We start from the raw sequence: 27,611 nt of genomic DNA on the forward strand, positions 1-27,611 counted from the left end.
ATTATATTCTATTCAAACATTCTTTTCAATGTTTTGACTAATAAAACTAGTACCGTATGAAATATACTTATAAAACGTCTTATGGAACGATTGTTTGATTCTGTTCTGAATGACCAAATGATTACACACAGTTTAAAACAACTACACTAAACTATCATGTAGCATTCAGTTACTGAAGCTTCAAGTTTAAGTTTTACAAAAGCTGAAAAATTAAATACGTTTTGGATTTCACTGGATTTATAATGCATTGCAACAAGTGTTTGAATGAAAAACTTGTGAAAACAAAGTGTTTAAAAACAACTTTAATGTAGTAAATTAAGATTGTTAAGTAATTGTTTTGTTCATGATTATTTTAAAGCGAGAGGTATGGTTTGGTTTACAAGTAGTTATATATATATTTATATATAAATATATATTTATTGTTTATATATTTATTGAAATCTTAATTTTTCTGTACATTTCAGACAGTTATGTTGTTTGCCTTTTATGTATTAGTACTTGCAAACTGTATATAGTCTAACAGAATCAATCAAAACATTTTGTATCTGTAAATGTTAACATATTTCTACCTAAAAATGGAGAGGGTAATGTCAAAGTTCTACTGTGGCACAATTTGAGCAAAATTTGAAAAATGGTTATGGCAGGAATACATAGGAAAAAAAAACTAAAAAGTGCTCTTTAATGGCCCTATCAGCTATCAAAAAAGCCTTCATTAGGTAGACAAGCATCATAACTGAAGCTTGGAGGAATGGAATGTCAGCTGGTCCAATAATCCAAGCGGATGTTCGTGTACATGATTGGTGTTTATCTGGAAAAGTAATGGCATCAGGATGCATTGTTGGATGACAACAAGCCAGTGGCTTGAGAGTAATGATCTAGGCAAAGTCCCAATGGGGAGTCACTGGGTCAGGCAATTCATGTGGATGTAATTTGACACATGCTACCTACCCACACATTGTTGAAGACCATGTTCTGTACACCTCTTCAGTACAGTGGTGCTACTTCCTGGTGCAAGTGATCTCTTTAAATAGAATGAAGCACCCTGCCCTGCCACACACTATACATTGTTCAAGAATAGTTGATGTACACAGTGGAGAAAACTAGGTGTTGCCTAGGCCTCCAAATTCCCCACATCAGTCCAAATTGACCACCTGTGGAATGTGCTGGACCAATAAGTTGGCAATTCCACACAGCAACCTACAGGACTTGAAGCATGTGCTAAAATCTTGGTGGCAGGTACATGTACAGTACCATGCCCCTGTGAGTTTGCTCTGCTTTGGCAGCATGTTGAGGAACTACAGTATATTAAGAGATGAGGTTTTGAGTAGTAAATATAAGCCCACAAGCCATAGCATATAGCTTGATATAGCCATAAGTTACAAAAAAAAAAAAAAAACTTAAAATGCTCTGATCATTATAGGTCTGAATCAGCCATTCTGTAATGTTTTAAATCACTTAAATCTTTCAATGCCTTCAACTTGATTCAAGTACCTGACTTCAGTTTACATTCTGAGCTGTCAGGGATGTCTGAAGCAACTAGTAATTAATGCTTCCTCCGCTACTTTGCTGAGCTGTGTGTGTCCCTCTCTTCCCCATGATGAATGGAGCTCCTGGACCCTGTCCCAGCTGTCATCTGTGATTGATGCACTGTGCTTGTCTTCGTCCAGGTTTCTTCTGCTTGGTACCTTCCTTCCCCCATCCGATCTTCAGCCTCATCCTATTAGCCACAGTATTAATCACCGCCACTGCAGCTAATTGCTTTATAATCCCACCCCTGAGCCGTACAATGTGTTGAGAGAAGTCACCTCTGAATCTTTCCCCGCCATTTCTGAATCTCGGTCTTCACCATGCTTGTTTTTGATAGCAGTGTATTACCCACGATTCCCTTCCTGCCCTAATCCTCTCCCGATTTCCTCGACTGATAATCTTAACAGAGTCACTCCCCATAAAACACTAACTCTGCACCCATGCTGATGTAAGAGACAAAGGGCCTGGTCGGATTTGTTAAGAAGAGGCTATTGAGAGGATAGGAGCCAAGCAGAGGTCGACCTCAAGCAGTAAGCCTAAGCCCTTTTGCTTGTTCCTTAGAGTGAAATCTCAATCGGATTTCAGTTTACTCCATACTCCTGATTAGTCTAGGTCAGGGGTGGGCAAACTCGGTCCTGGAGGGCCAGTGTCCTGCACAGTCCAGTGTCAAACACACCTGCTTGTAGATTTCTAGTGATCTTGAAGACACTGATCAGCTTGTTATGGTGTGTTTGATTAGTGTTGGAACTAAACTGTGCAGGTCACCGGCCCTCCAGGACCGAGTTTGCCCATCCCTGGTCTAGGTCATCCATGCAGGTTGCAGATTTAAGGGGTCTTACTTAATCAAACATATCATATTTAGTTGCCAGAATCCAGAGGTCCTCTACAGAGTGACTAAAGAACTTAATCAGGTGTAAATAGGATATACTTCATGTGTCAGTTGGGCTTCAAAAACTCTGGTCTAGGTCACCCAAGCATTTTCACAGAACCTAAGGGGGTATTTGATGTTCACACTTCATGCCAGATGTGGCTTTGGGTAACTGTACCGTCATGAGAGAAGACACAGTGCATTGAGCATGGAAATGGAGGATTATGGGGAATAAACTCAAGCCTGAGCGATTGGCTCAACGAGGCAGCCCCGCAGTTACGCTTTGATATTTTTATTTATTGCCTCCCTCAGAGATAGATGACATCTTTTCTTATTTCGAGATCCAGCAAGCGTAAATTCTTTTTGCACCTACTGGCCGCTCCTTGTTGATGGGCTAGATTGACAAGCCACTCAAGCAGTCCTCACTAATCAGAACTCCCATGCGGAGAGCAAAGCCCTGGGAAACTCATTTAAAGTTGTCAAACATATTGTTATGCAAAGCACATCAACGTCAATAGGGAACAATCAAGGGAAATATGAGAAAAATCAATTCATCTGTGAAAATAATCAACACACTGGCCCCCTCAGCCTGCCTTTCATCTGTCTATAGCAAGACATCCTATTATGGATTGAAATAATTTCGAGATGTGAGGTCCAGTAATGGAGGTGAGGACCATACTGGGGATATTTGGATATTTGGAGCTTTTACAGTGCTGTTAGCACTCTACGTCTCACCCTCGGTGCTATAACAAGGCATACATCATCCCTCTCTGGAGTGCATTAGGGACACTTTGTGCAGGCTTTTAGTACCCCTATTCCACAAGCAACTCTCTTTCCTCTCACTCTCTCTCTTTTGCCACACTTTAAACAGCGCATTACCATCGCTACCCCATCTCCCTCATTTTCTCGGCAGATAAGGCTGCTTTTTTAAGACCTGTTTCTAACAGCACAGGCTATGCCCAATGTTCCTCTTTTAATCCATCACATTATACTATTTCATTTCTTCTCTAATTCGTTAATCAGCGAAGCGCCCAAGCTGATATGACCACAGTCATACCAGAAGCAATTTCACATCTTCGGTTCGTCTCTTGATTTCTGCCTGGCGAATTCTCAGATTGTTCCTTTAATAACCTTGTCATGGATGTATCACAGCTTTTGGCACATGACTCACATTAATGCGTCGGTCCATTAAGAGGAAATTAAGGGACAGCGTTTTGCATAGGACTGCCTTATCAACAGCTGACAGATGGACATGTCAGAGAGACATGCCAGGGGGGTATTTGAATGCAGCAGTGCATACTGGATGGTTAATCCTGTTGTGTGACCTCTAATAAGAAATTAGACATGACATGCTGTGACTTTAAGTGGGATTATTAACAGGCAAAATAGTTTTCAAAATTATTATTATTTGTTTTTTTTTTGCTAGCAAACAGATGAGAAATCTCAACTTGCTGAATTAGCATATCTTGCTCTCAGCAACATTTTATGCAGGACTAAAAATAGTACACTATAATGGTTTACATCCAGAGAGATAAACGGGGACATGGTGGGTCTTCTGCAAATTCTGAAGATTGCTTGGTGGTTTTACACACCATCTGGGACTTCTAGTATGTCATAATCTACATATAAGATGATGTCACTTACTAAATGTGGCCTGACATAAACATATTTGTGAAAAATAACTTATTTAGGCAATATATTGTAATGTAAAATAATACAATAGTATTAATATTTTTAACACTGTTTGGATTAAATAATTTTTATAAGTCTTGTATGACTACAACTTTTTTCCTCAGTTTGGCTACATTTACATGTTTGATAAGAGCAGTAATATTGCAAATAAAATAACAATAATGTTTTCTGTATTAATACATATTAAAATGTAATTCAATAGGTCTGTGTCGATAAATCATTGTATCGCGATTTAAAAAAATTATGATTCTGCATGAATTCTGAGTGTATAATACCAATAATAATAATTATTATTATTATTATTATTTTTTTTTTAAATTATTATTCATTCATAAATTAAATTTTTTCCGGCTTAGTCCCTTTATTAATCTAGGGTCGCCACAACGGAATAAACCCCCAACTTATTCAGCATGTGTTTTACGCATCGGATGCCCTTCCAGCTGCAACCCTTCACTGGGAAACATTCATACACACTCATACATTATGGCCAATTTTAGTTTACCCAATTCACCTATACCACATGTCTTTGGATTTGTGGGGGAAGCCGGAGCACCTGGAAGAAACCCACGCAAACATGTGGAGAACATGCAAACTCACACAGATATGGCAACTGACACAGCTAGGGCTCGGACCAGCGACCTTCTTGCTGTGAGGCGATTGTGCTACCCACTATGCCATCGTGACGTCCCACCATATTATTATTAATAATATCCATATTATTTCTCCCACTATTGGCCAGTATGGTACAAATGAATTGTAGACTCTGCTTTCACATTGATTTGAGAAGTCTACTTCTGAGGCCTAATCATTCTCATCCCATTTTCTTTTTATGCCTGATCTCATGTTATTGTACAATGGAGCAGTGATGAAGTTAGTGTCAGGGACACGTTTTACATCCATTTATAATTAGAACAGAAACCTAACATGGCTGTTCAGACAGATGCTAACAGTATCACTTTCATGCCAATTTCTCCATGGTAACAGAGCCATGTGACACAGTTATTCTGCCTCCTGTCAGTGAAGCGGAGCCAGCGTGGGGGCTTAGAGAATGTCCAAAGGTCTCACGTTCACTCAGTCATGCCACTGACTTCAGGTCAGCCGATCCTCCTGCCTTTACATGCTCTTTTTGCTCCATTTCTATTGGGTTAAAGGGAAAGGCCAGTAGTGGAGTGGGCATTTTTAGATCCAGCCTATGGGTTGCTAGGCACTTTCATCTCTACATTATGATGTTTATCCCAAGAGAGAGCCTGACCGAGGCTTTCAGAAGCTTTGCATTAGGACACACAAACACCCAAACACATACACACATCACTCTCAGACATTACCTGAATCTGAGACTGGGATTTCCCATGATTCTCTGTCAGAGCTGTTTAAAGGAAGCAGGGGAAAGCAGTGGTCATGCATTTCAGCTAGACCTCTGCAAAAAGAAAAACCAACACCGCAAATTACCCATGGGAAAGCAAGAGTCCACCGTAATCTGCTAGACATCTAAGACAATGTACTCCACTGCATGCCCACAAATAAGTATTATCAGGCCGAATAAAAGTGAGTGGCACCTTAATATCAACATTTGAAAGCTTCTACGTTTGAAAACAAGACAGGATGGAATTGATCCCGAACCACACACGCAATGGTATTTTGCCACTTAAACGAAATGAAGACTAATAGAGCAGGCTGTTTGTATCCCTTCAGCAATTATAGAATGCCTACCGGTGCTGATTATTTAGACAGGGTGGATAAATAAAAAAAAAAACACATATAGTTGGATTCCAATTAGACTTGGTGGGCTTGAGTCAGCAGTATCAGGGCTTAAAGATCACGTGACCCAACTCTGCTTATAAGCTGCATGTGACTCGAATGTTGTTTTCATTTCCTCCAGTGCTCTGTGTCTGCTCCTCTGCGAGTTGTACATGATGAATGCCAACCAGCACCCAAGGGCTTTGAAGTCAGATGCTTGCATTGATCTCTAGAGCTGCCCATCATCTCAGTGGCTCCCGAGTGCTGCCCATCACAAACATAGCTGAATCTTCTCAGGTTCAGCGCAATTGAAGCCATACCGAAAAGGCACTGCATACTAACACGCACCATATTTATGCAGGCTGTCTCTGTCGATGATTGTCTCCTCTGTGAGTCAACACAGTTTGCATTTCAATGCATAAAGAAATATGTTTCTCTCAGCACGTTTTGCATGAAGCTCGTCTAATGATAAATTATAAGTAAATGTGCTTGGACAGCAGCTAGTATCATTGAACTGACAAATAACAGTTTTTATTGCTGTGTCAGTTTTATGACAACTTGTGTTATTGTATTAATATACTAATATGAAATAGCCAGCCGTTGCCTCTCATAAACAGTTTTTTTCTGTAGTGTTCAGTTTCTCTCAACATGTTTTGCATGCAACGCGTCTAATGATAAGTTGTAAGAATGTGCTTGGGTAGCAGCAAGTACAAAACTGACAAATAACAGGTTTTTATTGCTGTGTCAATTTAAGACATTTTTTAAAAATCAGAATTTTGTTCAGTAATGGTCTTTAACCTATAATCTAATCTATCCCTGCTACAACACTGCAAAACATGCCAATTATTAACCTTTTAGCCAGCACCCCACTTATCATGCATATTATTAAACCTGTTAGCCAGCACCCCACTGATGGGGATTTACACCTACCTAATTTAAAATAGTAACAGTTCTTGACCACAGAGAGCAACAAACACAAATTAGGTATCATTGGAAAGAAGACACTTTAAAAAGAAAGCTTCATGCTTAAAAAAAAGGGAAAAAAAAGAAAGCTGAAGTAATGAGAAACAAAAACTCTACTGTGTTCAATTTATATCATCAAAATCAATTATTTGTTTGATGCACTGCCGTGCAGATGCGAACAGTTCAGTATCAGTTCAGTAATAATAATAACAGGTTATTATATACTGATGTCATTTATACCAAGTGTTTTATGGTGGTAGCTATGGAGAGGGAGGAGAGTGTGTTGAATTAAAATGCTACAACTACTTAAGCAGATAATTAATAACTTTTTTAGTTTGCTGAATAGTCTTTCACTGAGAGGGAAGTACATCAGATCCCAGCTAAGAAAAAAATAAAGCTCTCTCTCTCTTTCTATGGGCCCTTTGACCTGCTGGTGTGTTCGTAAGGTAACATTTTATTTTCTCTTTTGGATGTTACAACAATAACGTTACTTATAGACCTAGACAGGAGCATATCAACAGAGCGAGTTTGATCACCAACGCCGTTCAACAGCTCTACAAAACTCAAAAAGCAAGCAGGATAATATTTACGTTAGTTTATTTGCTGTAAGTGCCCATGTTGTTCTGTGCACGTAATTTAGTTTAGTTTGATACATTCAAAAAAAGAGTCTTTTCTTTGAGCAGGTAAAATTAAAGGTGTTAATATGTAAATTAAATTAATATTTGACTGCTTGTACTAAAGGACATTTAGTAGATTTAGATTTATTGTGTTGCTAAGTAAAATATCAAATTGTTTATGAACAGCATTGTCAATGCACAGTGATGCACCGGGATATCGAATTGAACCGAATCGATGGCATGATAATCGTAACCGAACCATGAGACCTGTGTAGGTTCACACCTCATATATATATATATATATATATATATATATATATATATATATATATATATATATATATATATATATATATATATATATTTTAGGGGTGTAAACCTACACTGGTCTCTTGGTTAGGTTTGGTTACGATTGTACATGAAATAGTCTTAAAATAACCTACAAAAAACATGTCTTTCATTTTAGGCTAACAATTGTAAACAACAACAAAATGCTCCTTAAAATAGGTTTTCAGTTATTTTCAGAAACTAATACTTTTTTAAATTTCTTGTAAATTTTCCATTGGTTAAAATGTGAAATCCTTATGATATGAGTGCATTGGATATATCAGTTCTGAGAAATAAGTTGCAGTTGTGGGAAATAATTACAACTGCTGCAATTACAAAATAACGAACAATGTATAGATAATTATGCACTCGTACAAAGTCATGATTACAAGAAATGAAATATTTTATCCTGGCTTTCTGCAAACTAAACATACTTAGTCTTGCACTGATTTTTAAGACCTAAACAGAACATACAGTCTTTAATATTACATACAATTTTGGATCTCAATTTATATTTTAATATTTTAAACATTTACTGCATGTTTGAAATATTTCCTAATATTATTTTGTCACCGTTATTGCTTTGACATAACAAACATACGTAAAAATACATAACAAAGGTTACGATTTCTTAGCAATATCAGATTTTATGAAACTCACATGACTCCTGCACCTTCTCAGTTTTAAAGAGGCTTAATACAATTGTTTTTTACTTTTGCTACTGCTGCAAATACATAGCTCTCATCTGTACCAAGTCAGGTGAAGAACTCATTCAAAAGAAGAAGAAATAAAAAAGGTAGAGAAGAGAACCAGCCCACGCAGTGAGCTGACCTATGCCCACTGCAACCTAATCATGTTATCCATGGTAGCACAGCAGAAATGTTTCGGGATGTTGCATTAGAGGGATCAAAGCAAGAGCATCTTAATCTGTTCTTGAACTGTATGAAATATCTAGGCCAGGTTTTTTTTTTTTTCGTCTCTCTCTCTCATATTTCCCTAAGATCAACCATTGGTGAGTCATACACATCGTTGCAGGCTGCAGGCGCTTCCAAGGCAGCACCATGTTAATGCAAAGTAACATTTGGTTAGTGTAAAATATTCTAAATCACATAAGAGGGACGCAAAAATAACTGGATTTGCGCAGATGGAAGAGCTGCCGAATGCATCGCTAACAGTGTTTGTACGAGTATGTGTGAAAAAGCAGCATATGAGCATTTTTAGGTAGAGACTGCCATCTAAATCCTTTTCCCGCCATTTAACATGAAGTGTAGGTGGTGTGCTCAGGGATTAGGTCTAGCCTTTAATACGTATTCGGCAAGCCTGAATGGTGTAGACTTCATTTTCATACTGTATGGGGATCAAAGCAATTAATCCAGGGCAACTAGAAACCTCATGCAAGAATCAAATTTACCTGCTGCAATTGCATTTCCTTTTTCTTAATTCCCAGCTGTCACTGAGAAATGAGCAGCCCTGTAGTGACATAATAAAAGCAACAGCACAAGCAAGCACAGACTGATTCTTCTTTCACAGCAGCCCATGCAAAGCAAATGTTACCATATGAAGGTTAAAGAAATATGATGAAATTCATCCCACTTATTTTTAGTACAGTACATAGCTTTCCATGTTCAGTTGGACTGATGCTACTTTCCATCCGTTCACATTATAACATCAGAAATGGCAACTTGGTTCATGAAATGTAGGTTAAAATTAAGGTAAAACTGCATGTCATGATTTTGCCGAGTATGATGCAGTGCTGGATTAACACCTATGTTGATCCTGGAACATAATTTTTGTTGGAAATGGTTATCCATGTCTATTCCCTACCCGGCCATAATTGTAAACTATTCCCTTAATCAAAGGGGAATAGTTGGTTAACAATCATGTAGAAGTGCATAAACCTAACCGTAAGCCAAACCTTAACATAAACAGTTAACCTATCCCTTAATTGTGATTGGCTGTTTGGAATGTTGTTCTAGGATCAACAAAGATGTTAATTCAGGAACATGTCCTACTTGGTGAAATCAAGTTGGCAGGTAAAACTGTATTACTGCTAATTTACAGTTTTGCATTTAAGATATAGGTGGGTCAGAAAGAGTCAACATTTTAGATTAAATAAATAAATACCAACATGAATGAACACTCATCTATCAGAGATTGAGGAGGCACCAATCCCGATACTTTGATTGGATATCGGTTCAATACTGCATATTTTTGCTGGATCGGGTACCGACCAGCTGGTACCGATCCAAATCCGATCTTGCGCGTGCACTATATTCTGTGTAAACAAAAGCCATGGAGGTAGCATATTATAAGGCACTAGAAAGTTGTCATATAGGCTACCATATCCTAAATGTTCTGAAACCATTCTATAGTTTAATGTGAAGTACAGATCAATATTCAAGGGGTTAAAATTATGTTTTATTACAATTCAGCGCTTCCCTCCGCTGCACCTGTCAATCATTCTCCATTCATTTACAATTCAAACTGGGTGTCGCGTTCATGACAACACAAAAACTTTCTCTAGAATATTTGTTCCCGTAAGTTTAAATAATCAGTGGAGAAATACATTTAGTTTTTCATTACATGGGTTAATTTTGACCTGCAACAAGGAGTTCATTGCTGTTTCTAAACTATGTCATGCTGTGTTTGTTAGATCAGCAGATAGCATTCCCAATACTGGAGTAGAGAGGGTTATTACCTGCTCTTCACACACAAAGTAGGTCTACCTGAAACTTTAAATCAGAAAAGGCTCAATAATACATTGGACAGATTCTCGACGCTCTGATTTCTTCCTTTTGTGCTGCTCAGTTTTGAAAAAGTATCTGCAGATACCAGAGGGCACCGTTCTGTGTCTTAGTGATGCGTCAAGTGCTTCATTTACGCACTGGCTGTGCTGACGTGACATGCTTCACTCTGTAAAATTATTCTGCATTATTTAAACTTTCTGTTCTCTCATTCGTCCGACTGACTTTATTCTTTCAAGGGGAATACTTTCAGTGCTACGAATAGTTTGTAAAGCCTGGCTCATTATGGTCAAAGTAGTTGATTACATTATTAAAAGTATAACTGACGGGCGCAATATGGGTTGTCCTTAACAGAAAAGGAAATGTTTATTAAGTAAAGCTGGACAGACAGTTTATTTTAGTTTGCGTCAAACCTGCAGGAAAATATCAGGCTTTGCTAAAATTAATTAGTGGTATTAGTCAATATGGTAGCCTTTTACAGGTTTCAAAGAAAAATCTTAATATTAAGGAAACACAAGCTGGACCACAACAGATCAGATCAGTCTCATAAGGAATGCTCAAATAATGCAGCCTAGTTTACAGCAAGCATCATGTTTTAAGTTAGATTGTGTGTGTGGCATATACAGGTCTGTTATCACCTGTTATGTCAGAATTTATCACCAGAACTATAGAAACGGTATTATGCTTTAAAAAAATAAAATAAAATAAAAAACATCACAGTATCGGGATCGGATCTGTATCGATCCAATTTTGAATTTTAGTATCGGGATTAGTTCGTTTTTAAAAAATGGTATCGGTGCATCCCTATTACAGATATTAATCATAGAGATTATGAGAAATTAATCCCAAAGAAGACTTTAGCACCGACACTCTCCAATGATAAACTGACAATAAGGAGTTGCCAGCTCCTGACAGCTGTTAAATGAGTAGTTTTAAATATGCAATACATATTTCTGTATGTTTTTCAATTGTTTTTGCTTCAAATAACTGTTAGTAATGTTGTGATTTGCATTGTAGGTGTTTGTTTAAAAAGAAACAAGAAATAGTTTCCGTAATGAAGTTCACTGGAAAAGTAGACAGGCACTCAAATAGCTGTGGATGTTCATATCTAGCAGAGCTAGTGGCTGACAGAAAGATATATTTGTTAAGCATGTCTAAACAAATAAAGGCCATTCATTAATCAGAACATACGTTTTATTTGATAAGAATTTGAATTACATGCAGGTGCTAAGAACATTATTGAATTATTTTTTTTGAGTTTGCCAGGATAGCTGACATTCAAACATTTTCATAGCTGATGCAAATATTGCAGTTTCCTTGTAAACCGTTTGCATCAATTATGTATGTATATGAAACGGATAAAGCAATACTCTAATGAGAAATTTCCATCTTTAATGGAATGCAGCATGGTAGCATTCTATTCAGATGGCAGCCATCTTGTTTTCATATTTAGTGTTGATAAAACGTAAGGTTTTGCAACACAGGCAACTCAAAAAACGAGAGACGTATCAGACTCAAGTTACTGTCCATTAATGACTTTGCTAATTACACGCAAATTGTGTGCTCAGCAAACTTAATCGGCCAGAGAAATATTTAAACAGTGCATGGGGTGAGCTCAATCACACACTAATGCCTCTTAAAGCCACTCTTCGCAATCAGAGCTGGGCAATTTAAGAAAAAAAAAATCATGGACTCTATTTATGCCTAAGGAATTTCCCTCTTAACCCCTGACTGCTTCTCAATGTGCTTTTTTAAATGTTCCACATTACTAGAATGAGCTACATGTGTATGCACACATTTATTCAATACTAATTTACATTTAGTGCAGTAGAGTCTCTCCAGCTGTAATTTAGAGGAATTCATAATAGTTTCTTAATGCATATACGTGGTTATATTATTTATGGTTTATCATCTCATGTTACTTCAGAAGAGGAAAACATCTTGTGTAACTTGCTTAACATCTGAAATGACTGCGATTTGGTAGCCTTTGTTCAATTTGAATCAAAATTAAGAAATATACCGTGATATAAATGTTTGCCATATCAACCAGCCCTATTTGAATCAATAGTCAGTTATCTATTATTTTATTTCAAATGTGTTTTCTAAGGAGCTTCTTTGGTGAATGTGGTGTAATACCAAGCAAGTAGGATCTCCATAGAAAGGCAAGAGGGATTCTTCTCAGGTTGGCCTACAGGAGCCTGAGCCAAAATGCCCAGATGCTTATTAAATGCCGCTTTGGCTCACTGTCGGCTGTAAATTGAACATGTGAGCATAATTCTGAAAGTCTGTTTGTTGTGTTCAAACACAGACAGTCCTTCTGCTACCCTTCCTTATCTGTACACATTTCAGAGATCAGCCCTTCATAGCTGCATGACATGATCCATTTGCAGAATAATTCAAAGCATTTTGTTGAAGTTTAAATTTTTAAAAAAAGTTTTGAATCAATAGCAGAAATTAACTGCTTTTACTATTAACCGCGCTTTAATTTGTCATGGTTAATTAATCGTAAAGACTTCTCAACACTGCATTTCTGCACAGGACAAAACTGCAGCAACTAAACAAAGTTATGCCAAATGTGCGCTAGTTTAATGTTCTGAGCTTTTACACCAAGACTAATAACCATGTACACTGGATGAACTATGACTGAGGCTATTAACTAAGGCACGTTCATGCAAGTTCGTTATTTCCAATGGAGGGCCGTAAATGCAACACGATTATGCTTTTCAGGCGCACCTAGTTGAGAAGACAGGGAGCTTTTGTGACGGCTGAAGTTTGATAAAGATACAATGAAAAGTAACGTTACACAGATTTGTAAATCCATCTAAAGTTAAAAAAATGGCACAGATGAGAGCTATGTAGTGAATGTTGATCTGCCAGCCGAGATCAATCAAGCGTAATCAGAGAGGTTTCTAAAATACCCTGCCCATTTAGTATTTATTCCACGATCAACGTCTGAACTTCTTTTATGAACTTTTAAGAACTTTTGTCTTAACAACATCTATAAGACTAAATGCATTGATTTGTGGCCATGTGATCAGCTGCAAATGGATATCTGGATGAGCAGATGAGAAATAGTGGCCCTTGAGTATGGATGCAATGATTATAGATTTTGTAGAACGGCAACAGTATCTCAAATAATTACTTGTGATAACCAAGGTCTTCAGAAGAGCTTCAAACCTTGAAGCAGATGCGCTACAGCAGCAGAAAAGCACACTAGTGTCACTCCTGTCAGAAAATCAGAACATTTGTTTATCAAAATTGTATAAAAGTAGATTGGAAAAAGGTAGCTTGGTCTGATCAGTCTCAATTTCTTCAGCAACATACCGCTTGCAATGTCATGTTGCATTTTGATGTGTAAGCATGGATCCATCCTGCTTTGTGTTAATGGTTCAGGCTGCGGGTGGTGTGGTGGTGTGGGGGGATTTTCTTGGCACATTTTGGGGCTCTTAATACAAATTAAGCATTGTTTAAATGTAACAGCCGTTTTTTTGCCATGTAAACAAAGTTTTGAAATTGAGCATAATCACAAGAAAGGTTTGCAAGTGATTTGTTTTTCCACAGTAAAATCATGCTATGACATTGTTTACATCTAGTGACTGTGCTGTTGAAACACTATAATTCATATTTTGCTTATTTTTATGAAGAAAAAGAAGAGAAAAGTACAAATGAAGTGCTTTCTGTTCAGCTTGTACTGAACATTAAATGAGGTTATTCTGCGGGCAGGAACACAACAAGCTTTCAAAGCACCTTACAAGAAAGATAATAATACCTACAAAATGGCAGCAGTCAGGTCATATTCTGTAAAAATTTTTACAATGTTGGATTTCTCAACTGATTTCTCGTTTCAAGCAGCTGTCAAGGTTATCAACAATTGCAGTCCCCCTGTGTGTTGGCTTGTCTTTTGTTCTTTATATGTCTGCTCTCTGTACTCTATGAATGCCTTGTTTCCTAAATGACCTTAAAATAACCTCATCATGTCCATAGGGATTGTATGGCTCAAGAGCTAGGCTTTCTTGATAAAACCAGTCACAAGACTGTGGGACTGTAGAATGCCAATTACGTCTCCAGTGCCTCTTCGCAGCATTTTATTGCAGTTTTTCTTTACATCAATACAAAGTTTTGTCAACATCAAAAGATTGTATGCATGCGTCTGTCCAAGGGTACATCTCATCATTTTGGCATCTGAAAAGGCTTTTTTTAAAGGATTTACTGCACGAACTGAAGGAGTGTGACAGGCTGAAGCAAGACACAAGAAGCGGAGGAAGAGAGAACTAATGTAAGAGTTTCCCCCAGATTCAGACAGTACAGACAGTTTTGCAAGTGCCCACAACCTGTCAAAGCCAGAAAATCCCTTCAGAAGAGCCAGAGTCTGCACGCAAGATGAGAGGGAGGTCTCAAACAACTCCAAGTTGGACAGGGAACCTCACATAAGACAGCATATCTGTACAGATGTTCCAGTGCTCTAGACCTCTCAAACACACTTACTGGCATATAACCCTGAACACTGCAAAGATTTTTTCAACATAAAACTTTCAAGCCAATATTCTGGGGTTTCCTAGACAAGTTACTTTGAATAGCAATTTCATTTTGAAGTCTACTTCACTGTGTATTTTATTTTCCAGCTAAAAGGAATTAAATGGACAGTAGTTATTCAATTTAATTAATGTTTATTGCTATAGCGCTTTTACAATGTAGATTGTGTCAAAGCAGCTCAACATTGAAGTTCCATGCTACAAGAACACATTGATTTATAACACATCTGATTATAGTTTTTACAGGAATGCTGTATCAATTAACGCTTATGTCACAAGTTTTATATCAGTTAAAAAAATTTTACACACTTCACAGATGTACAGTTTCTTTGCTTGTTTACATGTATATTAGTCATCCCTTTTTAAAAAAAATTAAAATACCTATTTCAGGAGATGACAAGGTCATTTTACATTTATTTCGTGCTACTTATTGTTGTCAAGTTGTAATAATGCTGCATCCCAGCAAGCATTTTTAGTTTTAAAAAATGTCTACTAGATGTCTAAACATTGTTGTCTTGGCTAAAACAAATCTAAACTTGGGCTGTCAGTGAAAAATCTAATAGATGTCTAAGAATAGGCCAAACTTAGACTAGTTATCAATAATAAACAAACAAAAATCAATGACTAAATATAAAGTCTTTCTAATCTGTCTATTTGACTAATAGTCTAATTTTGGACTTTTCTTATAGGTCTTTTTAAATTTAACAAACAGCCCCATTTTAGCCTTATTTTAGCCAAGCTGCCTACATTTAGATGTCTATTAGACGTCTATTAAACACAAAATAGTTTGCTGGGTTTCCACACCAAACAGGACATCTGATCATTGAGAATCTATAGCAGAGAGTGGTGGGACAACATTTTATCTGCTCCACTTCACAGACAATGAGTTTCAAAAGTGTTTACATGCCCTGTAGAATGGATTACAAAAGGTTTAAACCTCTACTAATCTGAATGAAATTCTGCATTTGGCTAGTTCGTTCCATTTGACATGGCTTATTTCTGACTGGCCTGCTTGTCAAAGTGCAAATGGATTACCAGGGTCATGTAAACACAGCTGTTGATAACTGATTATGACAGAGAAGCAGCCTAAGAATATTACATGGAAATAAGATTCCCATGTCATTCTTCATTAGCAGACTTCCATGCAGTAAACCTTCGAGGACCCAACTGAGCCTTTTCCATACATTGATTTTCCCTGTGGATTGGAGCGTGGCTGTAGGTATCAGCCCAACTGTACACTCCCTTCATATTTAGAGCTAAACGTCATCATTAGTGCCAAGTTATGAGAGCGGACCTAAACGAGGTTGCTAAGAAACAAAAAAACCTACTTCAGAATGTGCGGTTATTTCTGATTTCCACGTCATAGCTTTTCACACTTCTGAAGAACGATGGCCAAAAATGTGGAGAGGAGACATCAAGGAGAAAATGTGCAATGTTGCCATGGAGTCTTGAATGGAATCACAGTATACGACCATTAACAATGTGAAATGAATGCCACATAAACAAACACTCAAAGCTGTGTTTAAAACGTGAGAAGGGAAAACGGCCACCGCATGATGCCTTACACAATCTCATTATCTGCTATATCTTGCGGCCTCTGTTGCGTTCCTTCTCTTTCACATCCCCACACCCCCCTCCAATCTCGCCAGCATTCTCTATGTCTTATCTTCTTTGCAGTGTTCCTATTCCTCTCCCAAAGCGAATAGCATATTGGAAATGTCAACCCCTTTTTGCATTGGCCTTTTGCCTTGGGGCACATTACAATGTCCAGGTCACACCATCTCCCCAGAGAGGATGAAGAAAGCATTCTAGCATGATTTTATTTTCAGCGAGAGCCAGCTGAAAGAGAGAGGGAGGGAGAGAGAGTGTGACATTGTCCATGACATCCAGGAATACTGCTAGTGTGGATAAGATATGTGCTACATTAACAATTCAACATACTTGTATCCAAAATCTAAATCTAAAACTAAATTTTTTTGTACAGTGCCTTGATACTGCAGGTGCTAATTATCTGCTGGTTGAACTAAGGAGATTTTATTAAAGATACTGACAGAGAAACTTAAACAAATCTTAAGAATAGTGGTGTAACGGATCACAAATCTCACGATCACATAATATTTTTTTAGTCATGGATGAGACCATTTTTGGGATCAGTCAGAAAAGGGACCACTGTAATTTGCATTTCGTTTATTACAGAAACAGTACTGCAACAAACATTTTTTTTAAACAAACAGAACTTAGAATCTGTAATTTTATAACAAATAAAATGAGGAAATAATCAGCTGAATAAAAATAATTTGTAAAATATTTAGTACTGTGAAAAATTCACTGTTGCTACTACTATTGACATGACATTAGAATTTGTACAACTCATATTTATTTTTAGTCTCATTTTGAAAAAAAAATATTCAGTCATTCACTCATAAAACTTCATGTTTCATTGCTAGATGTGTCATTTTTGAAGAATTATTCAGTGGCATATTTTTGATGGCCACCTATTGGTTAAATAATGTAATTGCTGCAAACAACTTTTAGTTTTGAGAATCGTTAAATGCATACAATGGTGATTTTAATCTTATCTAAACTGTAAACTGTTATCCCAGTATTTTTGTGTTAGTTGACTGTTTGTAACGTTTATAACTAAACCAAAAGACTAAAGACTCAATCTCTTTCTTAATTTTTGCATTTTCATATTTTAATCCAGCGATTTGAAGGATTAATAAGCATATGCAAATCACCATCATTTGTGGTTTTTTATGTAGGTGTTGAGATCCGGATCTTTTAACGTTTAATCATACAGCTTTCACTGAATGCGTTAATGCAGGCTAAACAACTAGTGACCGAAAAAACCTTTAATGAAACCCACCACATCCGGAATAACCCACCACAACTTTTTCCGTCATCATTATGTTTTACAGAAAAGCCTAAATGCTTTCATACATGTAATTTGTGTGATGTGAGAGGTGACTCTCTGTTGTCATGACAAATTTAGTATTAATCTACCAGTAAAAAAAAAATAATTAATTAATTTGCTTGCCACGTGTTCCGAACTGTAAATTGTGATCAAGACTAATCACACGGCTCAACTTTGATTCGTTACACCCCTACTTAAGATATTTTCAAACCAGTTTTTGTCCAAGTTTGACTTTCAATAATTGATTTCTAAATTTAGATGTTGGTTTATGAATTCATAATAAAATAAAAAAAATATATAGTATACATAAAATTTGAATAACATGAACAATATAAATGAAAATAAAAGATAATGTGGTGTTATTATTAAAATAATAATAATAATAATAATAATAATAATAATAATGTGTTATTTAGTTCTTTGGCTTTTGTCATTAATATAGTTTACGCATATTTTTGTGGCTGGTTAAAATAGGTAAATAAATACACTCCCAAAGCAACTGAGTCTTGTTATTGCGCTCAGATATTGTTGCTCTTTTTATTTAATATATTTTAAAGTTTTTTTTTTCCCCTTTATTGTGAAAGGCACAGTAGAGAGTTCAGATAGGAAAGCATTGGGAGCAGAGAGAGGGAAATGATCGGCAAAGGACCTCAAGCAGGGAATCGAACTCGGGTCGCCGTGAGCATGTTGGTGCTATATGTCAGCGCCCAGTACCACTAGGCTATTGGCGCTGGCATTGTTGCTCTTTTTAATTGATTTCTTTTTAAATAATTTGCTAAAAAATTTGGAAATGCAAATATAGCTGGAAAATTTTAAATAATAAATATGATAAAAAAAAATATCTAGGATTGGCAAGTATGACAAGTGTGCAAAATTCAGATTACACTTAGAAAGATATCTACATGTAAATTGTATCCTTTTTTCTTTAAGCTCCTGCTCTATATTCAGCAAAAAGAAATAAGAGATACTCTAGCCATCTCACATCATAGGTTGCCTCAATCTACAGGCAGTGTGTGGTAGGGCCCGCTGAGCTAAATGTTCTTCACCAAAGGGCAGGCTAGCAGCAGGAAATAAACAAGCCAAGGTAAATCTTTTCACAGGCTCTTTGCAGACGTATGGTCATAGCGTTCAGAGGGGTACAAGAGACTTGACCGCTTCCCCCCGGTAACTGGGTTTTACTACACTGTGCCCTGTGCACAGTGTTTTATGTTCACCTTAGCTACCTCACAGTGAGCAGCGAGCGCCTGTGTCTTTTCTGCTCACAACCCGCAGCGCAATCAACACAAACCACCTTCCCCAGGCCCCAATTGGTAAGGCAGCATGCAGACCCACCTGTAAAGGCCCGCATTTAGAGATGAAAAGAGGACAGGCATCTGCAGGGCATCCACTCTCTATAATGACCGCCAGCAGAAGGGTGAACATGAAAGTCTGAGTCACTCGCACAGGCCCCCGAGTGAAGCTTTTACTGGGCCTAGACTTGCTTTGATCCCTCCCTTGGAGAGGCCAGGAGGAAAATCGCATTAAAAAGGTGAGGGCGGAAATCTGATTGGCTTTGTGTAAAAATCTGTAATGCCAAGCCTCCATTTTGTTGCTGTCATATAATGCGTAGGCTTGATGAAGCCCATTGCTGCCGGTAGTGTGAAAGTGTGCAGTGGAGTGCACAATATTAGATAGGAGTCAACTTGACCTTGTTGCAATCATTTCATTTGTGACGAGCCATTCATTTAACTTGAAAAATGTCTCTTCCGAAAGTCGATTTGTGTCACTTCGGTTTGATGTGACAGGAAATGAAGCAATTTGTTTTCTCTGAAATTGAGAACAAAATGAGCATATCCACCAGTTTGTGATGGAAATTACTGGCAATTGTGAAGTGGCACGTTGAAGCTGTGGGGTAGTGTTTACCATGAAAACATGCGCGCAACTATAGAGTTCAAACAGATGATGATTGAGGACTGTTTTGTGATGTTTATCTTGAAGTGCATTGTCAATTCCGCCTGATATTAACATGCATTCAGATGCGTCTCTTCTGGCCACTTGTTCAAATTTCATCGAGCCCCTGATTATTTTGTCATGCTTTGCATCATTTTATGTAGCATTAGCTCCTGTGAGCAAGTGCTTTTGAATGAACAAACCTACTATGCGCAGGCAGGCAAGATAATAAAAAGGAAGTTGACTGCAATCACGATATGTAATTTTTTACAATAAGAAAAGTCCAAATACCTTGTTTTGGCACACTTTTGTATTAAAAGCTGTTACAAGTTATTAAAAGTGTTACATTTGTATACAGAGTTTTTTGTTGTTTTAATACATTCCACCGCATGAATCAATTTGATGCATTTTCAATTTTAAAATGATTTAAACCCCTTTACATCTGTATATATTGCCATCCGTTTGCGATTGGATTGAAGAAAATGCATATCAATGCCATAAAAGAATGACACTTAGCATTTGTTTGTATGATTTACTCAGTAAATATACTGGTCAATCTCTTCATATGACACTAGTGAATCAGTAATGTTACTGTTTTCTTCTGAATGAAAAACTTTCAAAAAATGAAATTTTGCCACTAAATTAAATTAGGGTGAAGTACTAAAATGTTAACTTACCATAAAGCAGGGCTCGCAAAATCTGGTTTGAGAATAATGAGTTAAGAAAAAAATTTAATAAAATCCAAATGTCAAAATACTGTACACGCTGCCTGATGGGCTGTTTACTCTCTTCACTTTTTTCAAGCCTGTTTGAACTTTTGTTCTTTCTGTTAAACACAGATACAGATATTTTGAAGAAAATGTTTTATGTTTAAAAGAGAAAGAAACACAAAACAGTCTGAAATGAGTGAAGGGTGAGAAAATAATGACACTATTTTTCAGTTTATGTGAAATACTGTATATATTTGCGTCTTCTCTACGTCACAAACCACTATGTATAAAAATACAAATAACCTGTAACAATGTTCACTTAATATCTTTTTGGTTATATAAAAAAAATTATAAATAAAACCAAAAATTTAAATGAGATTATTTTGGTTATTTAAAAATGAATATATAGCCTGTAACAAATGTCATGATATCTTTTTTTATTTAGCAAATGTATGTTTTTGTTTTTATTTAATAAATAATGTCTTTTCTATATAGACTACTTTATGTGCGGGCTACCAAAAACTGAAAAGTGCCTGCCCAACGGGCTAACAGGAATTTAGAAATTTTGCGAGCCCTGTAAAGCTACAGACAAATGCAAAAATTACAGAAACTAAAAATTCAAAAATGATGAAGTTGAATTAAGACTTAATTTAAAATTGCAATAAGCAATTTGGTAAAGTCTGATGTGAGTAAGGACTGTTTGTCAAACTGCCAAAATGTAAGCAATAACACAACTGAAGTATTATAAATGTGGTTCATGTGATTTGTGAACCATACTGAAAGTCGTACAAAGGCTTTGTAGACCAAACAGAATAATGTGTTTTGACTTTATGCACTGATAGTTTTTTACTCCAGAGAAATGTAAATCATTGAGGAGTGAGTGTGGAGATTTGGTTCTGTGTGATTTGTTAACGGATCATTTAAAATGACTTTTTAAAAATCTTCAGTTCATTTTTAAGATGCTTTTATTGTCCTTTATGATTTTTTAAAGCCAATTCAATTAGTTTATATTCAATAAGAGTATTTTTATAAAAGAACACAACTGAAATCGCCTTTTTGTTCTTAAGGGTTTATCCACGAAACTCCACGAAAAAATTGGCAAGGCAAGTTTATTTATATAGAGCATTTCATACACAATGGTTATTTTAAGTGCTTAAAGACACTACCAATTTCACTACCGTTTTCACCAAAATACTGAAAACACTACCATTCCAAAGCAGTAGTTGGTCATGTCACTTTTTTAAAGAGATACCTTACGTCTGTACAAATACGATGCTGTGGTTTAACATGGTTGTTTTTGGTTGTTTATGTAGTGATATACATGACGTCACAGTTTTCACAAAAAACTGAACTCATGAAAGCCATTGAGGTCATGTCAGTCAGAATAAATAATGCGTAAATGATGATAGAATTATGACTCTAGGACTGAGCTGTTCTTTCATAATGTAAAGAAGCTGACTGTCTAGTTTGGCTGTAATTGCTATGGGTTTGATATCAGCATGATTTAGTAGTGCAGTTAAGGCTATTGTTCTGATCTTGCTGGTCAAGGGTGCTAATGAACAGCTGATAAAGATCAAAGTGCTTTGTTCAGCTCATGTCTTCTTGCTATTGCGTTTGATGATCCCGGTACAGACACTCCTTGTAAATAGTCACAATGTTGTGGAAGAACAGATGCATGTATGGCTAACACACAAATCTGTGGATTATTTCCTTCCCCGTTCAATACCCTAGTGCTGTTCTCCTCCAATCAGGCATCAAGATGGACAAATGGCACTGCTTGCTCCCAGCTAAGAGATGCCAGTCATGCTATGCTTGGGCAGCATGGGTTCATCCTTGTCGTCGCCATGGATACCTTCTTACTGTCCCCATAGGATAGGCTTCCCCACACAAATTTTGAATTCAAGTAGAAATGCTAGACTCACTTTGCACACGAGTTTGCATGCAGAACTTGTCATTATGCACTCTCACACACATCTGTTTGCCATCTGTGTTGAACCAAAAAGACCCCTTGGTATCGCCGGGCCACTTTAAAGTCACCTTTGAGACCTTTTCAGACTCAAACCCAGCATTAATCTAGCTTTAAAAACATATTAACTTGATCCATATGCAGAATTGCATATATTTCTGGGCACTTATTTTTTATTGCGGATGATTCACCATAATCATTGCAGACAGAAAAGTAAACAGAAATCAGTCTTGTATTAATACATTAGGAGCTGAAACTGATCTGTCTACCCTCACTTCCTTTGACAGTACTATACTATACATGTATACAGTACTTTACTATAATAAATACTTTGACACATGGCTAAATAAATGAGTTAATTTTAGGATGTTTACACATGTTGTCATGCAAATTACTGGTCAAAATGCATAGTTTTTTTGTGAAAATAATGCTATATAGAGTACATAGAATATGTAATCTGTAAAATCAAACATTTATTCATGCTTCATACTATGCATTATCATACTGTACCATGATAACCAAACTAACAAAAATGTTGACTTACATTTGTTATTGTTTTAATTTAGGTAAATGCTTTATTATTTTAATATTAGGCATTTATCGCTCCCTAAAATGCAAAAAATTATTATCAGTGTTGGACATCATTTTAATCCATCCCTTTTAGGCTTATAGGGACACTCAACTACACTTGTATTCACAACAGCACATTTGTACAGAAACCACAGTGATAATCAAAATTCTTGCCAATTTGGGCAGTTTGCATGAATATGACTATTATTAACAAATGGCGAGCTATTATGAAATGTTTCCTGTGCTCCCTTTGAGCCAAGTGGAAAATTCAACATTCTAACTACAGTATTTGGACACTGTTTCTGAAAGCACACTTAGTGAGGATCAATCTTGCACCGCAGCTACTATTTTAAAAACGAAAATGCTACTTTGTTCTCTCAAGACACAAAAGCTGAATGAAAACCCCCAAAAGCTCCCGAATTGCTTTGGAAAAATACAAGACAGGATGTGACTTCTTTGATAAATAGCAGTGCACCGACTAAAGTGGCTCATGGTGACCCTACCTGACTGATTTTTCAAAGCAAAATTCAGAAGTTGGTTGTGTTCTGAGGGTAAACCATAAGAAGCTTAGAGGATTAGTTCACACCAAAAATGTTTAATTCTGTGATTAATTACTCACCCTCATGTCATGAGACCACTCACTGAAGACACATAGGCTGTTTCTCAATTCCAAGAACACAGAGAACGGACTTGCTTTCTCGTGGAGACTGTTTTTGCCAGGTCACTTTGGAAGAACGAACTCGGGAGTCCGCAAGAACAGAGAACGCGTCCTGTGAGAAATAAGCTGCGTTCTTCTTAATGGTCACATGACCTTCACGCATTTTTAAAGGACAATTATTTAAACATTACAGCATTCATTCAGCTTTTATTGTTTCTATCTTTTTCAATATATACAGCATGCACAAAAGCCTTACTTTGCACAATAAAAATAAAATTGTTCATATTTTAATATGCATTTCAGCAAACAAACTCCCTTAAGGTGTTTTTGCTTTTGTTATGATTTTCATGTTAATGTTTACTTTCACTGTCTCATTCAGGGAAACTTCTAAGATAATTAAATTACATCTTTCAACTTTAATAATTAAAATGCTGCACAACACACCTCCTTTATCAGCCGCAGTGACTTCTGGGACTTGTAGTATTATGTAATAGTACAGTGCTTCTCACAAGTTTGAAATATACTTGTAGTGGAAGCCAGATTGAAAGAGACCTTTTACCCACAGCACATAAATGACCAACTACATGCGACAAACAAAAAGAAAATGTTTTTTTTTTTTAACTGTTTACTTGTTTTAATTTTAATTTTTATTTTATTCTCTCTCTCCAGTTCAGGTTGCTTTATTGGCATGACATTTTGTACAGTATTGCCAAAGCATTTTAAATATGTTTAAAGTATGCTATGTAATATATTAACCTAATTAAATTAATAAAATATATAGCAAATGAGAAATAAATTAGAAAAAAGTACTAAAAACAGACAATATCTCTAAAAATATGTAATAATTATAAATGTAATGTATTTAAATAAGGCTAATTAGTTGATTAACCATTTCTAATGGTGTACAAATATTTTGCAGCCAGTTTAGATGTCATTTTGTTCCCTCCGAGTATATAGTAAAGTTTTTTTTTTAAGTCGTTTATTAAAGAATTAATTATTCACTTGCTTTCACGGCTGTGAACGCACAGTCAGCTGTGAAGCCAAGCAAAAGTAGGTTTAAATAAAAAGGTAATTTAAAAACGCATACAGTTATGACCCATTTCAAAAGCGAAAGCCGAATACTGGACATTAAGAGATTTAGAAATCCCAGCAGGATGCATTATAAGTGCCAAAAAGGTGCGTCTCTGTGAGTCTGCAGAGCATGTGACTGTCTGAGGGAGTGTTGACAGTTTTCGCACACACAGAATCAACAGTAGCCTATGAAACGGGTAAATGAGGCGGCTGTTAATATACCTGGGTGGCCCGCCCAGGTAAATCTGTGTGAAGCACTGTAGCACTTGTAGTACAAGAACTGTGCTGAAGTCTGCATAGACGCGTCTTTTATAATTAAAAAACGCATCCGGGAACTTTCATGTGTTCTTCATTCTTGAGATTTGGAACTGAACTTTGCCGATTGATTATGACTTTACATGAGAACACAAGGATGCAAAAATGATAAAGAACGGATATTGAGAAACAGCCATGGATTGTTTTGAGGAAGTATTTAGTACCTTTCTGGTCTTTAAACGAGTTAGACCATTGCTTTCTTTGTAGGAAGAAGGAGCAGATCTTAATTTGTGTTCTGCCGATGAACTAAGGTCTCCAGGATTTGTAATTAGAAGATGGTGAGTAATTATTTTATCACAATTTTCATTTTTGGATGAACTATTTCTAACCCTTTAGAAATTGTGAGTAAACTCACTTGCCATGCTTTAAAAGCGACAAGTTGACTTTACTTAAAGTTAGTTGTAATTGTTAATTTGACTTCATTTTTAAAATTATGCACATGTTTACTTACTTTACTCTCTTTTATTAAAGTAAAAGTCAACTAATCGATCATCACAGTGTATTCGATTTCATGCTAAATTTTTTTCAGTCAGCTATTTATGCACTGAGACCTGGTAATGCCTTCGGATTTCATAAACCGTTAATATGGTGTAGCGCTCCTCATTTTTTGTAAATGAGGAGCGCTTGTGAATTGGCTGTGAAATTGGCCATGCAGCTGAGCCCTTTTCTCCCCAAACCCATGGATAATGATCGCTTAAGATGAAACGAGAGAGAAAAACATTGTTGGCAGCAGACTCCTACTGCACTTCATTTACATATCTTTTATGAAAGGACACAACTGTAGACGAGTTGGTAATCTTGAACTTAAAACTCACAAGCCACATTGCACTGCTACTCTCTGACGGCCATTCTCTCGTCTCACTTCCCCGTTGTTTATCTTTTCTTTCTCTGAAAATGCAGTCCAGGGACCACAGTTCTGTCACAGTCGATCAGCATTCACGCTTTATTTTTCCAACCATCCACATCCATATTCATAGTCATCAGCCGCTGGACAAGCGCTCTAAGAAAGTTGATGTATATGGCAGAATAACAATCACTTTTGGTCACATCACTCCTACAGCAGGGTCTAAAGCTCAGCAGAAATGAGGAGGTAGGCGATGAGAATCTGTCATCCTTGGACATAACAGAGCCCACTGTCAGTTGGCCCGTACCTAGCAGAGCGTAAAGCTTGTCTCCACAAACAACAACAACCATCGTATTCCTTGCCATGTCTGCTGACGCCCTTTGCCAGGAGACCAATCCACCAGAGATTATTTGACACCTCCTGTTTAATCTCCTTTGTACTGTCTGGCTAGTCCCAGGGAAAAAATATGATTTAGATACAATGTGGCTGTTCCAGTGACAAAATTGTGACCCGGTGGAGCCAGGTTGGTCATGGGAGGTAGATGTGGTGATTCCAGGCTTTCAGACGGGGGATGCAGGCACCCAACTCGAATGGATTTGTTCCTGCAAAGCTTTTGGCAATAACAGTGGGTGTCGTGCAGTGGGTTGGAGCAAATACCTCCCCGATGCGCCTCCTGCCAGGTGGTTTGGAGATGGCTGTTACCCACTCCTCCTCCAGCACGCCTTTCTTCCCACCCAGACTGGTTTCTTAATCAGGAGATCTCTGCACAATAAACCCTTGTATTTAAAGTAAAGCATCTCATTACTCAAATGCCAGTGGCACAAATTGGAAGTGCAAAAATAATGTCAGGTTTCCAAATTATCATAATTTACTTAAAGTCTGAAGTCTTGCTGAGCTTTAAGAGACTTCAGAGATTGTTCTTCCTTTCTATTTTAGAGGGTTGACCATGGTCATTTATTTTGTTGCACGCTGGATTAGACTGTTATTAGCACTAGTCAACCTTAATACTTCATTTTATGGTGTATCATTATGGTTTTGTTGCCTCAGTTGATCTGCTTGGAGAAAATACTTTGTAGGCTTTTAGCTTTTAAATATGTTTAAGAAAAAAGTTTTCCTGGATTTTTGACGCTTTCTCCAAGAATCCAGTCATATTTTTGTGGTCGTATTTTGCTTGGTTAACCTACTTGCTTGATTTTATTGTAGAATATTTTTCCCATTTACAATTTGTCATTCTCTTATCTGTGTTTGTGGTGACGGCCTCATCAATGCATGTCTAATCTCTTTTTGAAACTTGATTTGAAATCATTTTTTCATAAGCATTGTCTCCAGAATTGTATTAGCAAAAAACAAATCCCATTCTTAATGAAACCTTGATTCAACACTAATTTGCGCACTGTTTAACATGTTACATGTCTTACTGCAGTAATAAGAGTAAATTATGTATGATCACAACTACCAAATCCTTTTCTGAATATGTTTGTGTTCTTCTCCAGTTAAAATCATCAAAGAAAAGAAAACAAGTTTTTACTGTTTCATCTAGTCAGCTATATTGGCATTTTCGAGAGCTTTGTTTGATTGAAGGTTTTATAGGAAAATAAATAAAATCCAAAACCATGAAGAATTGTTC

General features: G+C 36.7%; 1 protein-coding gene across 8 annotated transcripts in view; it reads left to right on the top strand.

Moving 5' to 3' along the window:
* Window positions 1-27,611, top strand: part of syt1a (synaptotagmin Ia) — a 325,144-nt gene that overhangs the window by 139,670 nt on the left and 157,863 nt on the right.

This window comes from Danio rerio, chromosome 4 (assembly GCF_052040795.2).
Source record: "Danio rerio strain M-AB ecotype USA chromosome 4, GRCz13ab, whole genome shotgun sequence".
Taxonomy (NCBI): Eukaryota; Metazoa; Chordata; class Actinopteri; order Cypriniformes; family Danionidae; genus Danio; species Danio rerio.